At 42.4% G+C, this 23,396-nt stretch overlaps 1 protein-coding gene across 2 annotated transcripts in view; it reads left to right on the forward strand.

Annotated features, from left to right (window-relative positions):
• Positions 1-14,462: 14,462 nt before the first annotated feature.
• Fbxl4 (F-box and leucine rich repeat protein 4) overlaps positions 14,463-23,396 on the forward strand; it is a 79,274-nt gene continuing 70,340 nt past the window's right edge. For both annotated transcript variants that reach the window (XM_059254060.1, XM_059254059.1), the window contains exon 1: positions 14,463-14,571. The gene's annotated coding sequence lies outside the window, so the exon portion shown is untranslated. The remainder of the gene's footprint in view (positions 14,572-23,396) is intronic.

Below are 23,396 nucleotides of genomic sequence, written 5' to 3' on the forward strand. Positions count from 1 at the left end.
CTTCTTAAGTGCATTTGCTTGGAATATCTTTCCCATCCCTTTACCTGGAGGTTATATTCATCCTTGATGTTAAGGTGTGATTTTTGGATGCAGCAGAAGGATGGATCCTATTTTCACATCCATTCTGCTAGTCTGTGCCATTTTATTGGAGAATTGAAACTAATGATGTTGAGAGATATCAAGGAGCAGTGTTTGTTGGTTCTTATTATTTTGTTGTTGTTGTTGTGGTGGTGGTGGTGGTGCTGGTGGTGGTGGTGGTGGTGGTGATGGTGGTGGTGTGTGTATGTTTTCCATATTTGGATTTGCTGGTCTGGGATTTGTTATTTCCTACATTTTCTTGGGAGTGTTTAACCTTTTTAGGTTGGACTTTACCTTTGGATTTATAGCTAGATATTTGGCTTTAATCATATAATGTCTTATTTTCTCTATCTATGGTGATTGAAGGTTTTGCTGGGTATAGTAGTCTTGGCTGGCATCTGTGGTCTGTTAGAGGTTGCAACACATCTTTTGGCTTTCAGAGTCTGCATTGAGAAGTCAGGTGTTATTCTACTAGGTCTGGATTTATATGTTACTTTGTCTTTTTTCCCTTGCAGCTTTCATTATTATTTTTGTTCTTGTACATTTAGTGTTTTGGTTATTATGTGCCAAGGGAACTTTCTTTTATGTTCCAATCTACTTTGTTCTGTATGCTTCTTATTCCTTGGTAGGCATTCTTTTTTTTTGGTTAGGGAAATTTTCTTCTGTGATTTTGTTGAAAATATTTTCTGTGTCTTTGTGTTTCTTCTTCCTTTTTCTGATTATTCTTAGATTTGGTCTTCTCATAGTGTTCCATATTTCCTGGATATTTTAGATTTAACATTTTCTTTGACCAAGTTATCCATTTCTTCTGTCTTTTATGTTTTGTTGGTGAGAATTGCCTCTAAGGTTCCTGTTCAAATTCTTAAATTTTTCATTTCCAGATTTCCTTCAATTTGGCTTTTTTAAAAAAAATGATTCTGTTTCTACTTTCATTTCTTTCCACTGTTTGTATTTTCATAGATTTTTTAAAGGTATTTATTCATTTCCTTTTTGAGCACCGCTATTGTATTCATAAAAGCTATTTCAAGATATTTTTCCTGGGCTTCAGCTATCTTGGAGTATTCAGGGCCTGTTGTATCAGGGTTACTGGACTCAAGTGGAGACATATTGTTCTGGCTGTAGACATCTGGGTTTGGAAAGACTGTAATTCTAGGGGCTGATATCTGAATTTGTCTTTGTTGGGTGGTTGTTTTTTACCTTGGTTTCTATTGCCTTCTCTGGTTCTTAGGAGAATACGGTGGCTGTGTATTTCCTGGTAGGAAATTATTCTAGGATCCTGATAGGCGTGGCCACTGGGAGTTCCAGGTAAAACATGTTTCTGAGTATTGGTAGCTGATACTTAGGAATGGGGATGAGATGGGGGAGGGGCTGATAGGGTCCACAGGAGGAAAGAAAACAGGCTGTTCCACCAGAATCTGCTTAGTCCTTTGGGAATGGCAGCAGAAGCGGGGTGGGGAGGCTATACCACTTATTCTTCTACAGAGCTGGGGAATGCCACTTAAGGGTTGGACTTGGAGGAGAGCAGAAAGAGGCAGTTAGCCTACCTCCTTCCCTGGTCAGTGTTTCCTGTGGATTCCTAGGGAGTGCCTGCAGGAGTAGGGGTACAGGATAATGTAATTAGAAGGGGGGGGAGTTAGGAGGGGAAAGCCTGTGTGACCCTCTGGATATGGGGGCAGAGGGAAAGGGATGCTATAGTAGGTGAACATCTTCAGTCATTGGATAAGACTGGCAGATTGGACTTGGAGGATCTGAGGAATATGTGATGATTTGCAGTCAGCCTACCTCATTCCCTGTGTACCACATTTTCTTTACTCATTCATCACTTGAAGGACATGTTGGCTGTTGGTATTTCCTAGCTATTGTGAATAGAGAGGCAATGAGCATTGCTTGGCAAGTATCTATGGAATAGAATTTCAAGTCCTTTGAGCATATACAGCTGGCCCATATGGTGGATTTATTTTTAGTTTATCATTATCATTATTATCTTAGATTTATTTATTTTATTTTATATGTATAAATGTTTTTTTTTTCTGCATGTGTGTATGCACCTGAGGAGGCCATCAAAGGGCATCATCTCCTTGGAATTGGAGTTATGGATGGTTGTGAGCCACTATGCAGGTGCTGGGAATGGAACCCAAGTCCTCTGCAAGAGCAACAAGTGCTCAAAACTGCTGGAGTATCTCTCCAGTCTTACGTTTAGCTTTTCTCTACACCAATTTCCAGAGTGGCTGCACCAGTTTGCAATTCCACCAACAGTGAATGAGGATTTCTCACTCTCCAGCGTTTGTTGTCTGTCATTTTATTGAGCTTAGTCACTCTGATGGGGTAAGAGGAAACCTCAAGGTGTTTTTATTTCCATTTCTCTAATTGCTAAGGGTGGTGAACATTCTTTGATGTATATCTGAGCCATTTATTTATTTTCTCTTTCTTTCTTTCTGTATTTTTTTAAAACTCTCTTTCAGACCTATGGCCCATTTTTAATTTGGATTGTTTGTTTTGTTGATTTTAAGTTCTCTATTCATTCTGGATATTATTCCTCTGTTAGATGTACAGCTGGCAAAGATGCTCAATCATTCTGGGGATGTCTTCTTCACTTGAATGAATGTTTCCTTAGCTGGACAGAAGCTTTTCTGTTTATTTTTAGATTCCATTTTTCAATTCTTGGACAATTGGAGTCCTTTTCAGAAAACCCTTTCCTACACCTCTATCATGTAGGATACTTACTGACTGTGTGTTCTAGAAGTTCCAGTGTTTCAGGTTTCTTGCTTATGTGTTTGATCCATTTGTAGTTAATGTTTATGCAGAGTGATAGATACAGCTCAAATTTTATTCTTTTTTTTTCCAAGATAGGGTTGCTTTGTGCAATTTTTGGTACCTGTCCTGGATCTCGCTCTGTAGACCAGGCTGGCCTTGAACTCACAGAGATTCAGCTGGCTCTGCTTCCCCAGTGCTGAGATTAAAGGCATGTGCCACCACCACCCTGCCAAATTTTATTCTTCTACATCCGAACATCCAGTTTTTCCAGCACCATTTGCTAAAGATGTTCTCTTTTCTCTGATGTATGTTCTTGACATCTTTGTCAAATATCAGACATCTGTATTTAAAAGCACTCACGTTTGGTGGATTGAGGGGGTGGTATCTTAAGTACAGTATTTTCTGCAAATAGGGATAATTTGACTTTTTTCTTTTCCTGTTTGTATCCCTTTAATTTCCTTCTCTTGCCTTATTGCTTCAGCTAGTGCTTCCAGCACTATATTGAAAGGAGTGTTGAAGGTGGATAGACCTGTTTTGCTCCTGGTTTTAATAGGATTGCTTTGAGTTTTTCTCCATTTAAGATGATGCTGGCTATGGGTTTGTCATATACAACCTTTATTATGTTGAGGTATGTTCCCTACTCTCTCTTTATTATGTAGCTATGTTGGATTTTTCTGTTATCTATTGAGATGAATTAAGCTCATTATATGATTTATTACGTTTATTGACTTACATATTGAATCATCACTGCATCTCCTGAGTAAAACCAGCTCTTGATTGTTGCAGGTGATCATTTGTATGTATGACTGTACTCAGTTTGCAGGTATTTTATTGAGGACTTTTGCATCTATTCTCATCAGAGCTATTGGCCTGTGGGTTTTTGTTGTTGTGTCATAACTTGGCTTGAATGTAAGTTTTTATTAGTGAATGAGTAGACTATTGATATTGTGATTTCCCCCAAACAACTTTGTTTGATTGTGAAATGTTCCCATAGCCTTGAGCACTAAGTCTCTGGTTGGTGGTGTTGTTTGGGAAGGCTGTGGAACCTTTGAAGTGGGTCACCAGGAGTGGACCTTGAACTTTAGAGCTGCACCCTGCTTTCTGATTGTACGTGCGATGTAATCAAGGACCTCCTACTCCAGCCTACATACCTTCTCCAACATGATTTACTGTGTATTACCTCCAAGGGTGGCCAATACCAAACTGTTTTCTTTTTATCGGTTAAATTACTATTGCTGTAATAGAACACCCTGACAACAAGCAACTTTGGGAAGAGCTGCTTTTGGCTTGTGATTCCAGAGAGATGGCATCTGTCCTGGTGGGAAGTCCACAGGCAAGGAAAGATGGCAGCAGGAGCAGAAAATGGGTTGAGGACATTTTTGTCTACACAGGAAGTAAATAAAGGGAACAGAGGCCGGGCGGTGGTGGCGCACGCCTTTAATCCCAGGACTCGGGAGGCAGAGCCAGGCGGATCTCTGTGAGTTCGAGGCCAGCCTGGGCTACCAAGTGAGTTCCAGGAAAGGCGCAAAGCTACACAGAGAAACCCTGTCTTGAAAAAACCAAAAAATAAATAAATAAATAAATAAAGGGAACAGAAAGTGAGGGGAGGTGGGAACCTTTCAAAGCCCTCCCATAATGTGGTCTTCCTGGGCCAAGGCTCTGTTGGCTAATGGTCTCATAGTCATGTCCAGTAGCTCTGCCAACTGGTCATCAAGTGGTCAAGTCCAGGAGACTCTGGGGGCCATTTCACATTTAAAACACTGTAGTCCTTTAAGTTACTAGTCACATTTTGAGTCACAGCAATAAGAGAAGTAACTAGTAAAATTCCCATCATCAAGACCTGACTTCAAAGAAAGTAGCTCGAAGCTCTACCCTTAAATGTTTGTTGGTCTTCCAGGAAGGTACTTGACAGTGGCTGCTTTGAGGTTTTCTTTCATCTGCACCAAAAGCTCTGGAAAAATAGTCATCATTAGGGAGAGAGGGTACATACACATGAAATTAGCTCACAATCTCTCCTCTTATGCAGTAGCCCAACACTGTACGAATGGCAATGTGCTTAGTACATAGTAAATAGAGTGCTGGGTTCCCTAGCAGACTGATCCCAACTGGCCGTCATTAATTTTTATCTGGAAAATCTCCAAGCTGTCTGTGCTGTCTTGGCTGCTACAAGCTTTTGGGGGTTGGGGTGGGCAGGAGGCCACGAGCAGGCGGAAGGAGGAATGCAGCCTACATGTAGCAGATCCTGGCCCCTTGCCCTTTTTTGCTCAGTGGCCTCTGTGAGTCATTTAATTTGGAGGAAAAAAAGAAACCCTCCTACTCTAGAGCAACCAAGTCTTTTAGCATTAAGACTGAAATAATAAGCAAGGAAAGAAATAGTAAGAGAATACTGGGTTTTAAGGAAGCTTATTCTTGGTGATATTTTGATGTTTATTAGAGAAGCAAGGATACTTCTTCCTTAAAATTCTGATAATTTTCTGCCCATTTTTAGCCAGAAGGGAAAGTGAAAGCTTATTTAAATTATTAAAAATAGTTTTTGACATTTTTTTGATTTTGAAATGGAGATTTTTTTTTCCCCAAAAAAGTACCAAAGCACTTAACAAAGAAACTCCATGCTGGACATGGTAGCACAGGCTGTTAAGTCCTGGCACCTATGAAGTTGGGGTGTGAGGATAAAGCTGGACATGGTGGTATAAACTGTAAGTCCCGGCACCTGTGAAGCTGAAGCGTGAGGAATTTTTGAAATAATGTTTTTTATTTGTTCTTGAAGAAATCTGTAGATGTATGTGATGTATTTTGATTTTATCCACCCTACTCCCTGCACTTCTCTTCTCTAATTCCTCCACAACTTCCTCCTCTCAAGTTCATGCCTCCTTTTTTAATCCACTGAGTCCGTTCAGTGCTGCCCCCCACATGTGCTCAGGAGTGGGGCCGTCCACTGGAGCGTGGTCAACCTACCAGGAGCTACACCCCTAAGGAGTGCCTCTCCCTCGTCCAGTAGCCATCAAATGCAGTAGCCCCCAGCTAGGGGGTGGGCCTCCTGTGCTCCTCCGCTTCAACACTGGATGTTGACCATTTTGATCTTAGGCAACTCTTATGCATATAACCACAGTTGCTGTAGGTTCCTGGGTGCCTGGGTGCAATGGCCCTGTAATGCCCAGAGGACACTGAGTTGCAGCAGTCCCCCTGACCTCTGACCCCTGCTTTCTGACACCTCTTCACAACAGTCCCTAAATCTTTGGGGGATAGGGTTATGTAGATGTCCAATTATGTCTGAGCACTCCATTAGATGACACAACTAACTAATGCAGCTACAACTCTTTCAAAAGTGCCAGCACATAAAGAAAAGAGAATGTTGGAGTGAGGACTGTAGCCTGGATATCTGAGTTTCTGGCTAGAGTTTCCTGGCTTTGGGTTCTACCCATCCGAGAACTAGAGAAGTGAAGTCACCAGAGTTTTTGCTTAAATGTATAGGTTGTATCTTAGTTAGGGTTTCTCTTGCTGTGAAGAGGCACCATGAGCATGGCAACTCTTATAATGGAAAACATTTAATTGGGGCTTGCTTATAGTTTCAGAGGCTTAGTCTATTATCATCATGGCAGGGCATGGTGGCATGCAGGCAGATATGGTGCTGGAGAAGGAGCTGAGGATTCTACTACTTGATCCACAGGCAGCAGGAAGTGAACTGAACTAGGCATAGCTTCCGCATAGGAGACCTCAAAGCCTGTCCCCACAGTGACACACTTCCTCCAACAAGGCCACACCTCCTAATAGTGCTACTGTCTGTGAGCTTATGGGGACCAATTACATTCAAACTACTACAGATTGTGTTACCACAGGGTAGGGATATTAATAATTGTTCAGAGGTACAAATAAACAGGTAAATATTGAAAGTTTATCACTTATTCTCTTTGAGTTCAAGACCAGACTGAGCCAAACAGCAAGACCATGTCTAACAGATAGAAAAGAAACTCGGCTCAGCAATTGTACCACAAACATTGATACTTAAAACTGTACTTAATATAGGTTTCCTAGATACTTTATCTTTTTTGTGTATGAATGTTTTGCTTGGATGGATATATGTGCACCACATACATTCTTGGTGACCATGGAGGTCAGAAGAGGGTGTCAGATCCACTGGAACTGGAGTTATAGATGGTTGTGAGCTGTCATGTGGGTGCTGAACTCAGATCCTCTGTAAGAGCAATAAGTGCTCTTAGGCACTGAGCCATCTCCAGCCCCTAAAGAAGCACTTTTGAAGGAGATTCTTGTGAGATTATCATTTTCTTCTAACAAAGTATTCATGAGAGACATCAAAGTCAAGCATTTATGTTAAAGACTGTACTGTCAAAAGGTACTGGGCTCAGGGGAAACTAATTCCAGAAATCCACTGGCGTCTGCTTAATAGGTAAAAGGAATTTATTAGGAAAGAAAATTCACTAAAACAGAATAGGAGAATCTTCTGGATGGTCCTGAGTGGCTGAGGTACATCCCACGCTGAGGTACATCCCACGCTGTTCTGCCTCCTGAGTCAGTCCCCACCATCCAAGCCCACGTGGGAGAAAAAGAGAGTGGCTTATGTGCATCTCAGGTCTTAAGGGTAGCCCTGAGGTCATGCCCCAGGGGCAAGTACTTAAAGGTTATAGGTAGAACAGTTACCTGCTGTATCTCGAGGGATTGTACCTCAACGTCATAGGTAAAACAGATATCCACTATAGGAAACTATAATAATAGCTCACCAACTATTGTAAAGATTAATTTTGAGTTACACATAACCAATTTTGATTCATTTGTGTTAAGAATATAAATTGTATTATTTATTTTAAGAATATGAAGACATATTTATGATTCGATAACAAAAACAGGATATATGTCTCATATGTCAAGGGAGATGGGCAACCCAGAAAATCATGGTCTTTAGATTTTTTATTTAAATGTATAGGTTGTGTTAACACAGGAAAGGGATACTCATTATTGTGCAGAGTACAAATAGGTAAATATTGAAAGTTTATCAGCATAATCTGCTCTCTTCAAATCTTCTACTGATAGTCTGGGTAGAGAACTTGTCAGTCATGTGTGAGAACTTGGATTTGAGCCTCAGTGATGAAAAGGATCTTCCAATGAGGTACATAACAGTGGTGAGAAACTGAAGACCTTGATCTGGGTCGGCGTCTAAGCTGAAAGTGTGCATGGACCACCGATCATGGCTGCTTTAAAGGAGCGGAAAGTCTTTGTCTTTCTACCGAGTACCTTGTCATTCTGAATAAATGACATACTGAAAGCAGACACAACTCTTTGCAAAGTGACACCACATAAAGAAAAGAGAAAGTTGGAGGGAGCAACGGAGCCTGGGGAGGTGAGAATCTGCCGTGAGTCTCCTGGCTTTGGGTTTTACCCCTCCTGGAACCACAGAAGTGAAGTTACCTTGGGAAAAAAAAAAAAAAAGATCTAGGAAGTCTCATCTCCCATCTCCACGCTACTTCTCTTATATTATTCCCCAGTACTGACAACTGTTATAAATGACAAGTTTTTAAACAAATGGAGGAAGTTTCATGAAAGGCAGAAATGAAAACTGTACAATCAGAGTAGTTTTTATTTCTTTAATGTATTTTAACATATTTCTTTTAGGCCTCTGCCAATTTGGCTTACAGCTTTATGAGGTTGTTTTAACCCATATTAGTGATTTGAGTTTAAGTTCACATATTAAATATATTTGAAATTGTTCACTGGAAGGTGCAAGGAGGCTGCAGTTAGGTCTCAGCCTTATAGGCACCTGCTGCGACTCTAAATCTGGATAAATCACTGAGTCGATTTAGGCTTTTCTCGTGCCTGATAACAATTTAAAAAGTTAAACTAGAATGATCTCGAAGGCTCTACGGTGACATTTTGCATTGGAGAGTCTCAATTACTGATCTTCAACATGTTTTAATAAATATTAATAATATTCATCCATTTGCATTCTACTTTATCACTCACAAGGTGCTTTCACGTATATGATCTCTTTTAAATTTCTCTAGTGTCTGTGAATTAGGCACATTTCACAGAAGTGCCAACAAGCTCGGGGAAGTTATAACTTATCTAGGATCACAGGTTCCTGAACATGACAATGCTGGACAGACAGGTCTTCCTGCTCCTGAGCACATTTCATTTTTCTCCCTATTGCACACAGTAACTTCAAGGTTATGGTAATATGGAAACATGATTAGTTGTTATTGAATTGTAAAGTAATTCATTATCGTTTTCAGAGAGCCCTTTTGATTTAGAGGTGGAGAACCAGGTATCATTGATAGCTCTAGTTCTGACACTATGATGTGGGCAATTCTTCTAATTTCAGAGTCTGCTTCCAGGCCTGTAAAAAGGGGATTTGGACTATAGGAGCTTGGGACTTTTTCTTAATGGCTTTCTTCTTGTTTAAAATTCTGATTTTCATATTAATTACTACGACGATTTTTAGATAACATCACGAAATATTAGAATGAAAAAATTTTATCAGCAGTATGATGTTGAAAACATAGACTGAAAGATTAGTCCCAGTGGCTATGATTCATGCACTTTGGCCATTAACATATTGAAAATCATAAACTACCATTACTGCCTGAATTCGGCTTTTCAACAGATTAGTTCACTTGAGATTTCAGAGTCAAACTTGGAGGTAGTGCAGGCCTGTAATCCAAACTACTCAGGAGTGTGAGGGCGAGGCAGGAAGGGTGCAAATTCAAGTCCTGACTAGGGTACAGAGTGAGTTAAAGGGTAGTTTGGGAAACTTAGGGAAACCTTGTCTCAAAATAAAAAGTAAAAAGAAGACTTGGTATCTTAGTTTTAAGAGGACTTGTCTAACATGTATGATGACATGGGTTCAATGGCTCAATCTCAGCAACACAGGCACACAGGCACAGGCACACACACACAGGCACATGCAGGCACACACAGACACACACAGACAGACAGACATAGGCACACACACAGGCACACACACACAGGCACACGCAGGCACACACAGAGGCACATACACACACACAGGCACATGCAGGCACACACAGGCACATGCAGGCACACACAGGCACACACAGACATACAGGAACACACACAGGCACACACAGGCACACACATGGGCACATGCAGGCACACACAGGCATATATAGGCACATGCATGCACACACAAGCACACACAGACATACACAGGCACACACAGACATACAGGCACACACAGACATACAGGCACACACACAGACACACACAGGTGCACACATGGGCACATGCAGGCACACACAGGCATATATAGGCACATGCAGGCACATTCAGGCACTCACAGACACATAGAGGGGCACACAGACACACATGAGAGAGAGGGGGGGAAATGCTTGGAGTTGCATTTTCTACGAAATCTTGGTAAGAGAGAACAACTACATGAAGCTAACGACAGAAAACTAAGAGGAGCTCATTGTGGAGACATTTTCATTTCGAATGATATCTTTGCCTTCTCAATATAGGATTTTATGGTCATGCACCCTCATGATCCCCAAAGGTATCTAACTGATAGACATTTCATTTTAAGATGAAGAAAAGCCGCTTGAGAATAGTGGTGGGTAGGATGGTACTTCAAGAGGTCAGGACAAAGAGGAGTTTTGAACCTGCTGCTTCTGTGCCCGCCTCCCCCCTGCAGTAGAACATTGCAACTTTTGAAACTAACATAGATGGATCATGACCAACTTGCTGAGCTGGTGACTTTATGCACAATTAAGCCTTGTTGGGACTTTATTTTTAATAGTGCCGTTACAGCGTGGGATGCTTTTCAGCTCTGAAAAGCATTCCATTTAATAACTAGGCATCAGTTCACCCACTAAATCAGGCCACCACTAACTGATAGGCATCACTCTTTTCCTTTGGTCTCCCTTGTGCCCGTGCCCAGAAAACAAAGGATGGCCCTTGGGAAGGGAGATTTGCCTGAGCAAGGCTAATTCCACGTAGTTGCAGAGATGAAACTTTGCTCTGAGTGTTTCTTCTCCTTAAATATGAACCTGTCTACTTTGCAAGTAGTATTTTAAGGGACATTGAAAACAAAACTTCGGAGTCCCTGGTTTCAATCCCTGTCACCCTGACCCCTACACGTAGTCCAAAAGAAAGTACCCAATAGCATCAACTACATCTTTGAAACAGTAGAAAGTGAAGGAATTAAGATGTATATAGAAGGACATGCCCCAGAATACATAAACACAATGCTAAAAGCAGCAGTTTGTAATAATAAAAAGTAAAATCGCTCAATGTCCATGAAGGTAAACAGTGGTTTATTTACACAAGAGTAACTCAAGAAACTACCACTACACTCAACAACGTGGACTGTTCTCACTAACCTGATGCTGAAAGAAATCAGATCAAACATAGCAGATAATGTGTATGATTCCATCTATCTCAAGGTCAAAAGTTGGCAACCAACATTAATCTCTTGTGTTAGAAGTCAGGATAAGACTGGAGAGATGGCTCAGCAATTAAGGGCACTTGCTACTCTTGCCGAGGACCCAGGGTCAGTTTCTAGCACACACGGCGGCTAATCACCATCTGTAACTCCAGTTCTAGAATCTGACAACCTCTAACGACTTCCACTGGCACCAGGAATGCATGTGATGCACACATTCATTCAGGCAAAACTCTCTTTTTAAAAAAAGTCAGGAGAGCCTGGTGGTGGTGGTGCATGCATTTAATCCCAGCACTCAGGAGGTAGGGGCAGGTGGATCTTGGTGAGTTCAAGGCCAGTCTGGTCTTCAGAGTGAGTTCCAGGACAGCCAGGGCTGTTACACAGAGAATCTTGTCTCCAAAACAAAACAAAATAAAACAAAACAAAGTGCAATTTGGAGGAGGGGTAATGGGAAGTCTCAGAAGGACATTGGGGGGGGGCTTCTTGCTAGTAATTATCTGGTTTTGATCTGAGTGCTAATTAAATGAACGTGTTCCCATTTTTATCCATCTATGCAGTCACTTTTGGTGTCACTTTCTGATAAGTCTTTGCACCCTGAAGGCTTCTGTGCTGACACAGCAAACCAAATCAGACAGAACTGGGAAAAGCCCAGGTTTAATGGGTGGTTCTGGGGCCGGGAGGAGAGACCGGAAGAACCATGTGTCTGTTTTCTGGGATGCAGCTTATATACCGTGTGGGGGTGGTCTGGAGCCTCTCTGGGGGAGGAGCTATGTTTGGTGGGCTTTGAAAAGGCAGGTTTAGGGAAAGAGATGGGGGAGGAGAGTTGAGGTGGATCTTCCACCAGATTCCTTCCACACACTTTCTTTTTCATTTTCTCTTTCCTCTCTCTCTTTCCCTTCTTTGAAGACAGGGTCTCACTCACTTATCCCAGGAAGGCATTGAATTTGCTATATAGTTGAGACTTACCTTGAACTCAGGATCCTTCTACCTCTGCCTCCCAAGTGCTGGGATTACAGGCACACAGCCACTACATCCTGCCTTTGTTCCCTTTTCTGGATGTATCTGTCTTAGTTAGGGCTTCTATTGCCATGAAGAGACACCATGATCATGGCAACTCTTATAAAGGAAAACATTTAACTGGGGTGGCTCACTTACAGTTTCAGAGGTTCAGTCCATTATCATCATGGTGGGGTGCATGGCAGCGTGCAGGCAGACATGGTGCTAGAGAAGTAGCTAAGAGTCTTAAACTTGCAGGCAACTGGAAATAGTCTCTGACACTGGAAGTAACTTAAGCATAGGAGGCATCAAAACCCATCCCCACAGGGACACACTTCCACCAACGAGGCCACACCTACTCCAACAAAGCCACACCTCCTAATAGTGTTACTCCTTTTGGGGGCCATTTTCTTTCAAACCACCATAGTATTTTATCTTTCAATTAGAAATCATACTTCACTTTAGAATGAGAAACTTCAGTAGTTTAAATAGGGTTTGAGTTTTTAATAGGCATTAATTGAGGTCTTATCAGGATCTACAAAAGGAGCAGGTTTTTATTTTTAGTTTTTCTTTTTAATACATGAACGTAATTTTAACCCAAGTTTTATTTTATAATAAATTCAGATTTACAAAAGCCTTGTGGTGAGTAGATTGAGAGGTACAGAAAAGTTGACTGTTTGGTCCCATCTTAATGCTAACAAGATGAAAAGCCCTTCCTGCTGTGGCCTGGAACTCACTGAGATCTGCCTGTTTCTGACTCCCAATAGTTGGGATTGAAGGCGTATTCCACGACTCTTGACTCCAGTACTCTCTTCTTAGGAAGCAGTTCACCAAGTACTAAATCCCGCAGGTAAGTGTGGAACATAGAAATTTAGTTTGAGTTCCTTGATAAAAATCTCACTTTTGTATCGTTTACACTGTATGCTATAAATGGTTTCACTTCATGTCCTGGTTTGAATGAGATACCTCCTGTATTCCGGAGCATTTGGATACCTGGTTCCTAGTTGCTCTTTTTGGGGAGGTTTAGGAGGTACAGCTTTGCTAGAGGAAGTAAGTCACTGGGACCTGGCCTTGAGAGTTCAGAGACTCACGACACTTCCAGTTTGTTCTTCCTACTTCATGACCGCAGTTGGAGATGTGAGTTCTCAGTTGTTCACGCCACCGTGCCTGGTGCCTGCTCCAAAGTTCCCTGCCTGCGATTGTGTTGGATTCTTAACTCTCTGAAACTCCAAGCCCCGAATAACCCTTCCTTTCATGAATTGCTTTGGTCATGATGCTTTGTCACGGGACTAGACAAATAAGTAATATACTATGGGCATAAAATTAACAAGCATCCTTTCTATTTTGCTTCCTCAAGAGAAATTTGGAAAGGATGAGCATATTATTGAAAGTTTCCCACTAATGGGGCTCAGGAGATGGCTCTTTTCAGAGAACCTGTTCGGTTCCGAGCACCCACATCTGGCAGCAGCTCACAACTGCGTGTCATTTCAGCTCAGGGTACCTGTCCTCTTCTGGCCTCCATTGGTACTTGAGTGCCCAAGGACACACATACACGCACGCACACGCTAATAAAAAAATTAAAATAAATCTTTTAAACATACACGCACGCACACGCTAATAAAACAATTAAAATCAATCTTTAAAAAAGTTTTTCAGTAATGGAAACCTTGTGGAAAGACAAATACCACGCCAACTAATTGAAAAGCTCATCTGAAAAGAAATGAAACGACTAAGGAAGACCCTTAACGGCATCTTCATCAGAGGTAGCAGTCATTGGCTTGTGGATGTTAGGGTGACTGTGAGCCTGCACGGAAGATTTGTTTCTGGGGCCGAAGAGTTTGTTAATCAATTGGTGGATTGTGTCTGCAGAGCACTTAAAGCACTCATTCCACTGCTCCTGTGCAGAAGTGCCCTTTGCATAATACCAGAGTTGAGTCATCAACTCCGAAGAAGCCCCAGAAGAACTACACTATACATGGAGGGCTGTCCTTGGAGGGACGAGTACTGTGAAGGTTCTGCCACTGCCGCTAACCACGGAGCAAACAGGCCCTTTAGAGACCACCACCTTGGCTTTGCTAAGCAGCTCAGGCCATCAGAGCCTTTCAGTAGCTGCCACCCGGGACCTAGCAGAAGGCCCCGCCCTTCACCAGGCCCCGCCCCTCCGCAAGGCTCGGCCCCGCCCCGTCCCGCGGCCTCGGTCTTCCTTCCGGGTCGCGCTGGGCCGGGCTCGCGGCGGCGGCGGCAGCAGCGCGGGATCCTGGGAGCGGCCTCCGGCTGCCCACGCCGCCGGCTTGGGGCGAAGCCCTGCGCGCGCCCGTCCCGGACCCTGCAGGGTACGGCCCTTTCTTCCTTCCTCCCTCCTCAAGGTCTTGACGTCTCCGCGGCCGTGGGCGGGGCCGGGCGCGCGCCACCCCGGGGGCGCGCGAGGCGGAGGCCCTGGGCCCACGCGCGTCCGCGGGTGCTGCACGGCTGCGCTGGCTGGGACGGGACGGGAGTGCTTGCCGCCTCTTCCCGCGGCTCTCCTGGGCCTGGCGCGCGCACCGCGAGCTGCCGACTCGGGCCTGCGGTCCCTGCTGTCCTGACTTTCCCTCCCTCGCAGGATGGTTTCTGTGCCCATGCCGCGAGATGCCAGGCTGCAGCCTTCTTGCCACCGTCAGGGGTGGGCCCAGCCACTTGCCACTGCATTTGGCCCTGGGGCTGGTTCTGCATTTCCCTGGGTTTTCCAAGTGCCTTTAGCCTCAGAGCTTTGGGGAAGCCGTTTTACCTGTAATCTGCAGAGGATTAGGAAGTTAGGTGGGTGAAGCCTGGGGTCACATGCTTGTGGCAGGCTGTGGCTCACTAGTCTGCTCTGTTGGGAGCCACCTGCTCCCTCTGCTTCCCGCGACACTCCCAGGTCTAAGATCGGAAGGACACTCCCAGGTCTAAGATCAGAAGACAGGCACATTGCTTATATTGCATGCTGTTTTCCTACACGGCATTGAGTAGAGGGCCCGCCCCTCAAAGCCCCTTATCCTGGAGTAAATTGTGTGGGAGCGCAGTCTAACTAGTGGCGTTGAGAGCCACTAGTTAGTATTAGTCTTATTATGCATTGAATTGCATTATTTCCACACCTAAGCACCAATTTTAGAAACTTCTGACCCACGTTTTGGCTCTTTTGAACCCCTCTTCTATCTTTAATTTGAAAGTTGGAGAGTTGAGCGCATAAGATGGTTAATTCTTGTACTTACACCCTGATGCTGGTTGTGTTCCTTGCTCACTGCTATTTTACAGTGTTGTTTACAGCTGATGTTTTGCTTCCGCATTCGGTCCTTGAACAGAAGCGTCCCTGTCTTTCTTTAGCATGTCAGTCTCATTGCCCAGTCCTCTCAATTTTGGTGGAGTTAATATTTGCATTTCACGGATCTAACTTTGGAGTCTTCTTTGGTCTTTCACCATATGAATTGTGTATAAAGTCCCTCACCCCCATAGTTCGAAGTCTTACTCAGTTTTGGTGTGAGATAAAAAATGCTGTACCTTTTTGGTTATTACTAGCCAATGACTTCATCGTCATTTGTTGAATTCTGTTTTGTTTTGTTTTTTCTTCCTGACCAGTCCTTGCATATGGTAACACTTGTTCCTGTGTATTCATGAGACTTTCTGAGCTGTTAGCAGTGACGTACTTCCTGTGGTCATGCCATGCTGCTCGTTTTACTCCAGCTTTAAAATGTGTTCTAAAGTCTAGTGATCTGAACCTTGCCTGGCATGTTGTGAACGTTACTGAATACTTTTGTAGTGAACTTAGTTGGGAGCAAGTTGGATTCCTTTCTTTTGTGTTTGTTTGTTTGTTGAGATGGAGCTCACTATGTAGCCTTGGCTGGCTCTCCTATACAGGTCTGGTTGCTTCTGGCTCCTGAGTGCAGGGGCGAAAGGTGTGCAGCACCACACCCAGTTGAATTCCTTTATGCCTTGCTCCTTCCCCTAAAATGCCTTGCCAGTACTTGAAGAATTTTTTTTAAGTTTGCCTTCCCCTTGGTCAGTTGAATTAAGGGCCATTATTAAATAACCCCTCCGTTGCTGACTCAATTCACCCTGTAGAGTTGTACACAAAAGCTGATTCACAATCTGCACATCTGTTGACTTGGGCATCTATCTTTGTGAGTACTAATATACAACGTTCTGTGCCTGCTTTCAGCTCTGCAAGCTCAATGCTCTTCTCACATGTCCCCTTGAGTGCCATCATTCCAATAGGGTATCCCAAATGGAATCAGTTTCCTGTGCTGCTATAGTAGATATGTAAATAAGAAACACTGCTTAGTATATTTTTCTTTCCAGACATAAAAATACGTGTATAAGTGTGTTTCATATAGTTTGTGGTGTAGCATTCTTCAGTTTCTAGTTAGTAATAATCACTGATGAGGGAGACTTTATATAGATATGTAAGACATCTTACCTTTTTTTTGTTTTTTGTTTGTTTGTTTGTTTTGTTTTTTTTTTCAAGACAGGGTTTCTCTGTGTAGTTTTGGAGCCTGTCCTGGACCTCACTCTGTAGACCAGGCTGGCCTTGAACTTACAGAGATTCGCCTGCCTCTGCCTCCTGAGTGCTGGTATTCTTACCTTTTAAAAGTCCTTTTGTTTCATTATTGTAGGAGCAACCTAACATTTTCAATCTTCTTTCGATATTTAGAATCCTACAGGTTTATTTCTGTTACAAGTGAAATTACAGGATCGTTTCCATGTGTGAGTAGCCCTTCCTTGTTTCCTGTTTGTCCTTACTTGGTTTCACAGTTAGTCTTAGTTTGAAAACATTAAGTGGAAAATTCCAAGGGTAAACAGTTTGAAATCATGCACTATTCTGAGTAGTGTGATGAAACTGTATGCCTTCCTGATCTGTGAACCATATCTGTATCTAGTCCATCTGCACACCATGTGCCTGTTCTGTATTCAGTGACACACCTGACTATCAGATCAGCTGTGTTCAAGTAACCCTTTTTTATTTCATGTTGCCCAGTTTGGCTCAAGAGTACTAATGTTCAAAATTCAAGTATGTCAAAGAGAAGCTAGCCAGTAAGTGCTTCCTTACATGATTATGTATGTATAGGAAGTATTGTATGTATTGGATTCTCTGCTACCCACCTGGTTCACAGTGGAATCTTAAAGCATCTCCTAGAGGTTGAGGGACATTACTGTATATATTTGCATATTTGTTTTTTTTCTTGGTGCAAATGATTAAATTGCTGGGTGAAAGGCTATTTGTAGCTTTTAAAATTGCAGAGATTTTGCCATGGTGCTCTTTATACAGATTGTTGATAAGGAGACTAGGGAGGTGGGTCTGTGGTTAAGAGTGTGTGTTGCTTTTGCAGGAGAGCTGGGATTTGGTTCCCAGCACCTACACCCACCTGCAACTCCAGTTCCAGGAGATACGATGCCTTCTTCTACCTCAGCAGTCACCAGACACGTGCATGGTATACATGCATACATACAGCCAAAATACTCATGCACATAAATAAGATCTATAAATCTAAAAAATCAATTTTAAAAAAGGTTACTAAGACCAAATGTCTACAGTTTATAATGCTGCCTTTGTCATATCATGGCTGAGATGGGTTACAAGTTTGTGGTTATGTCCTACTCGGAAGTCAGGTGTCTGTGGATGATTTTGGAAGGCGTGGGGCTCCTGGATCAGCGACAAAGCACTGTCCACAGGGTGATGTGACAAGGGCTGTATGACACTAGTACCTGTTGTCAACTGGGTTAAAAGGGAGGAATCCTGAGCCTTTCATAGTGAGCTGCAAGTAAACCGGCCTGAAGACGGAGACATGATGGTAATTTTCCTAGATAGTTAACAAACCTGTATGCTGTTACTTCCTAGGGAGACTTCTTCATCTGTCAAGGCTGCTGGCTATAAAAACCAGTGCAGTTGTGTTTGAGACACGCAGAAACTTCTATACCTGAACAGTTACTGCTGAGATAATATGGTCACTTTTTGTATTTGCTAGTTTGGGGATGAAAAATGCTATCTTATTATTGTTCTAATACTGCATTTCTTTGCTTATTGATGAAGTTGAATATCTGTATTTGTTTACTGGTCATTTAAATTTTTGTAATGTACCATACTCTGTTGATTTTATGCTAAAGTGCTCCTCTTTTATTGACATGTTATACCTCTTTATATATTGGGCCATTAAGACTTGACAAACCATATATATTTTTCTCAGTCTTGTTTCCTTTCATTTTCATTTTTATTTATGTGTATGTGTGTTGCTCTGTGTATGCTACCTGTGTGTGAGTGCTTGCAGAAGCAAGAAGAGGATGTCATATTCTTCCTTTGGAACCAGAGTTACAGGCCATTGAGAGCTGCCTTGTGTGGGTGCTGGGAACTGAACCCAGATCCTTTGGAAGAGCGCTAAGCCTCTTAACCACTGAGCCATCTCGTCAATCCTTATTGCTCCCTTTAATTGTTTCTGAGTGAGAGCTCTTGCTATATAAATAAATATCTTGCTTGTATTTTTCTCAACTCATATTGCACTTTAATATGATTTCTTGTCTATTTTCTTGGAATTATATATTTCTTGGAATACAAATTATGACTCAAAGTTAATTTAAAAGAGTTGTGTCATTTTAGTTAGTAGAGACCTATGATATTGAACTTGAATTTTTTTGCTAGGCAGTATATCTGTAAATATTCCTTTTTTTAAAAAAGTTATTTATTGTTATTTTTGTGTTTTGCCCATATGTATGTCTGTGTGAGGGTGCCAGATCCCTTGGAACTTGAGTTACAGACAGTTGTGAGCTGCCATGTCGGTGCTAGGAATTGAACCCAGGTCCCTGGAAGAGCATTTGGTGCTCTTACCTTCTGAGCCATCTCTCCAGCCCTTCCTTTCTTTCTTTTTGTTAATGAAGTAAATATACTCCATTTTGCAATACAAAAATCGATAGCTAATATTCGGTTAAACTAAATTCATAGACTTAGTATGGTGTTAACAATTGGGGATGCTGGGTTTTTTGTTTATTTTTGTTTTTTTTCAACCTCACATGCCTAGTGTTTACTATTTTAATTAAGTGTGTGTGTGTGTGTGTGTGTGTGTGTGTGTGTGTGTGTGTTAAAAATTCAGAGTTCTTCTAAATCCTCAGTCTTTCCTACTTACTCTTTTTTTCCTTTTTTTTTATTAAGAGATTTTCTATTTATTTTACAATCCAACCACAGATTCCCCTGTCCTTCTTCCTCCCACCCCCCAGCCTTCCTCCCCAACCCACTCCTCATTCCCACCCCCTCCAAGCAAGGTCTCCCATGGGGAGTCAGTGTAGGTGACTTGAGGTAGGTCCAAGCCCCTCTTCCCTGCATCAAGGCTGCTCAAAGTGTCTCACCATAGGCACTAGGCTCCAAAAAGCCGGCTCATGGACTAGGGACAGTTCCTGATCCCACTGCCTGGGGGCCCCCTAAACAGTTCAAGCTTAACAACTGTCTCACTTATCCAGAGGGCCTAGTCTAGTACCATGGGGGCTCCTCGGCTATTGGTCCATAGTTCATGTGTTTCCACTAGTTTGGCTAGTTGTCTCTGTACTTTTTCCAATCATAGTCTTGATGTCTCTTGCTTATAGAACTACTTACTCTTTTTTATCCATGATGAGACAATGAAGAAGAAGGTCAAATGCAGATACTGTATGTTAGTAAGATACTGTAAGATACTTTGTGTCGTAGCCTGTGGCTACAAACACCTTCACTGTGCCAGACAGCGTGGCAGGCAGGAAGAGGCTTTCCACATCCATTCCTCAGAAAAGCATCACTCAACTCATCCTCCAGATCTGCTTTTTTTTAAAAATCTTGTTTTCTCTTCATTTAACTAAACTAAACAAGTGTGTGATGTGAGATGTTTTAGAAGTTTAGATTTGTTCGTTAAAGAAGCCTGGAAAATCAGAGAATGATAGCAGATTCTGGAGAACTAACCGTTATTAATCCTTCATTTTAGTTGAGTGTGAGTCCAAGCTCATGCTTCACTTTCTCATGAGGCATGGCTTGTAGACAGCAGGGTTCTGAAGAGCCCACTGGAGTCCAGACTCTTTGTATCACCTCCTTACTGTTTTTAGGGATACTTTGAAAACTGGAAGAGAGTCCCCCCACCTCCTCTTAAGTTTCACATCATGTAGATTTCCTGCCTTTTCCCCTTACTTCATTTGCCTGGATTTTCTAGAGGCTTCCAAACTGGCCAGGAGTTGTTTTTCTCCATCAGCCCATTTAAAGAACTCCTCTTGTGTGTTCTATATTGGAGCTTTGTGATTGTCAGTTTTTTTGTCACTGTAACAAAATACCTGAAATAATCAATTTAAGAAGAGGGAGGATTTATTCCGAATCAGGACTTTAGAGGTTCTAGTCATGGTCACTTGTCCCTGTTACTCTAGGCCGGTGGTGGCATAGACCATCACGGCAGAGCATGTGGTAGAGGCGGCCTGTTGATCTCATGAAAGCTGGGAAGCTTAGAAGGGTCTAGGTCCCTATGTTCTCTTCAAGGCCTTGCCTCTGAGGACCACTTTTCAATTTACCTCACCTCTTAAAGGATTGAATATCTTCTATGGTACTTAGAGGCCAACAGCTAAGCCTTCAACACATCAGCCTTGTTGTGGCAGGAGCAGGGGACACTGGGCCAAATCATAGCAGGCCCTGGTGGAATTTTTTAAGATAATCTTTTTGTTTTTAAGACATTTAAAAAAATTCTATTTTAAATTATGTCCGTGTGTGTTTTCAGTATGTGGATTTGTGTACACAAGTGCAGTATTCTTGGGGGTCACAAGAGGGTGTTGGATTCCCTGGAGCTGAAGTTACAGGTGGTTGTGAGCCACCTGAGATGGGTGCTGGGAACTTAACTCCAGTCCAGTACAAGAGTGGTATGCACTCCTAATGGCTGGGCCATCTCTCCCCCAATTCCCTGTACAAATAAACAAGCTAACAAACACTTAATAAAATGCTTAATTGGAGCCTTTACTTAGAGGAAGAGAGGCACTGAAAGGTTTAAGAGGCCATCTTCATATCTTTTTACTGTGCTGTTTTTTCCATATGTTTTAAACATGTAGGATTGGAATGTAAATAATTGTGATGAAAGAAAAGAGAGGCTAACTCTTGAGCTTTGCTACTGAATAGCAAATCTAACTCCAGAACAGCATTAACCTTGCCTTTTACTCTTTCCCCTCTGGTCTTGCCTCTCTCTCATCTTAGGCTATTGCTCCTAGGTTATTGCTCACTCTCTTTCTTTCTTTCTTTCTTTTTTTTTTTTTTTTTTGAGAACTTTTTTATTGTATTTTTTTCTAGTTCTCCATAACTATCTCAAGGCCTTATCACAGATTTGGAGTGCTAAATCTCTCATATTTGAGAAAATAGCATTCTTTTTCTTTTTCTCTTTCTTTTTCTCCAATCATCTCTTTCATGAATCTTTCTTTAATTTCAATCAGAGTTCCTTTGTGGCTCGAGTCAAGTCTCTTTTATGTATTCAGGGGCTGCTTTTGTACTAACAGAAGTTGCCGATTTTTTACATTCTCTTTGAACAGTAAAATTTCAATATGTATACTATTCCTTCTCAGATGGCTTCAGGGAAGTTCATGCATTTGATTCTTTCCTATTGTGTTTCAGTTTTTATTATCCATTTTCCTCTTTTTTCTTCATGTCAAGATAGGGAAATTTTTTTCATATGAGCCTTGTCTTGAAGAATCACCAATTTTGTTTTTTTGTTTATTTTAAAGTTGTTTATTCTTCTTCTTGTGGTAAATCTATGTAAAACAGGAAATGTTTATTGAGCTCATATTGGCATATTCTAGATCAGGCGTGGTTAAAAGTAGGATACATTCTCTGAATTTGAGGAACTTATAATCTGTTGGGAAAGAAACATCTTTGCAGATGAGAAACAGGGCTAAGAGAAGGTGAAGGAAACATGAATGGTACGTACATTTTTCAACCTGACCTTGCGTGAGAGGTGGGAGGCATGTCAGCCTCACCTCAGCTGAAGACTTGAAGATACCAGGCATGGATACTCAGTGCAGTTGTGGGCAGGATCATGGGTCTGCAGGAAGAATGAGGGGCCTGTGGAAGAGAAGGGGATGGGTCTTCAGAAAGAGTAGGGGCCTGTAGAAAAAAGGACGGACGGGGAAGACAGGAAGAGTGGGGGCCAGGGGAAGAGAAGGGTCAGGGAAGACAGATGCCAAGGGAGTTGAACTTGGTGGTACTTGTCATATCCTAAACCTTTCCTTGAACATTTCCCCTTTCTGTACAGTTGAGAAGGCTGAAGAGCACCTGGGGGGAGACTGAAAAGAAGTTCCTAGAAAAGCAGAGAGGATATAAGGATGTGTGTTATTGTACATGTCTAGAGGGGACAATCGTACGTGTTGGAACTGATTCAAATACAACTAGTTGAGTGCTGTGTGAGCCACACTTAAGTATAATTCCACTCTCGTGACCTTCCATCTGCATGTGGATTTCCAGGTTGAACCCCAAAGTTCTTTCCTTGAGTAGCATTTCTTGACGAGTTTCAGTCGGATTCAGAATGATAGGCACCTTTCCTTCATGCTGCCACTGTGGTACTGTGCTTCGGGCTCCTCTCCGTCCCTTCTCCTGTCACTTACGGGCACATCTCTGGGTGGCGTTTAAGTATTTTTGTGACCTGCCTATGATTTACTGCCTGCATCCTCTCTTTTCCCGGATCTTTTCACTTTCTTGTAAGTTGAGAATCCACTTTTGAGTTTTAAACTTGTTTTCCAGGTTCCTGCATTATTCTGGCGTGGATCATTGGGCCGCCACTGTTTGTTTATTTCTGTAAAGTCCCTTCTTTCTCTCTCCTGTGCCAGAGCATGACTGTCTGATCCAGCTTCTAGTGGCTCCTGCCATCCTGCTTCCCTCTGCTTCATCAACTTCATCTCACTTCAGGTCTCACTAGGAAACATGTGTCCTCCCTTGCCTATGTTATGAATTATTGCATGGCATTGTGGGGGGGGGCCCGTGCTGAGGGTATTCCCATGGGTGCAGGGAAACATGTTGGGCAGATGCAGTGGTGGGCTGGGCAGATGCAGCAGCAGCGGTGGCAGCCAGTAATTCACAACCCAGATGGAGAGTTTATTATAGTAGAGAGATAAAGAGAAAGATGGGAAAAAGAAAGATGAGAGAGAGAGAGAGAGAAAACGCGTGCACCTTGTGGGAGAG

This window comes from Peromyscus eremicus, chromosome 2 (assembly GCF_949786415.1).
Source record: "Peromyscus eremicus chromosome 2, PerEre_H2_v1, whole genome shotgun sequence".
Lineage (NCBI taxonomy): Eukaryota > Metazoa > Chordata > Mammalia > Rodentia > Cricetidae > Peromyscus > Peromyscus eremicus.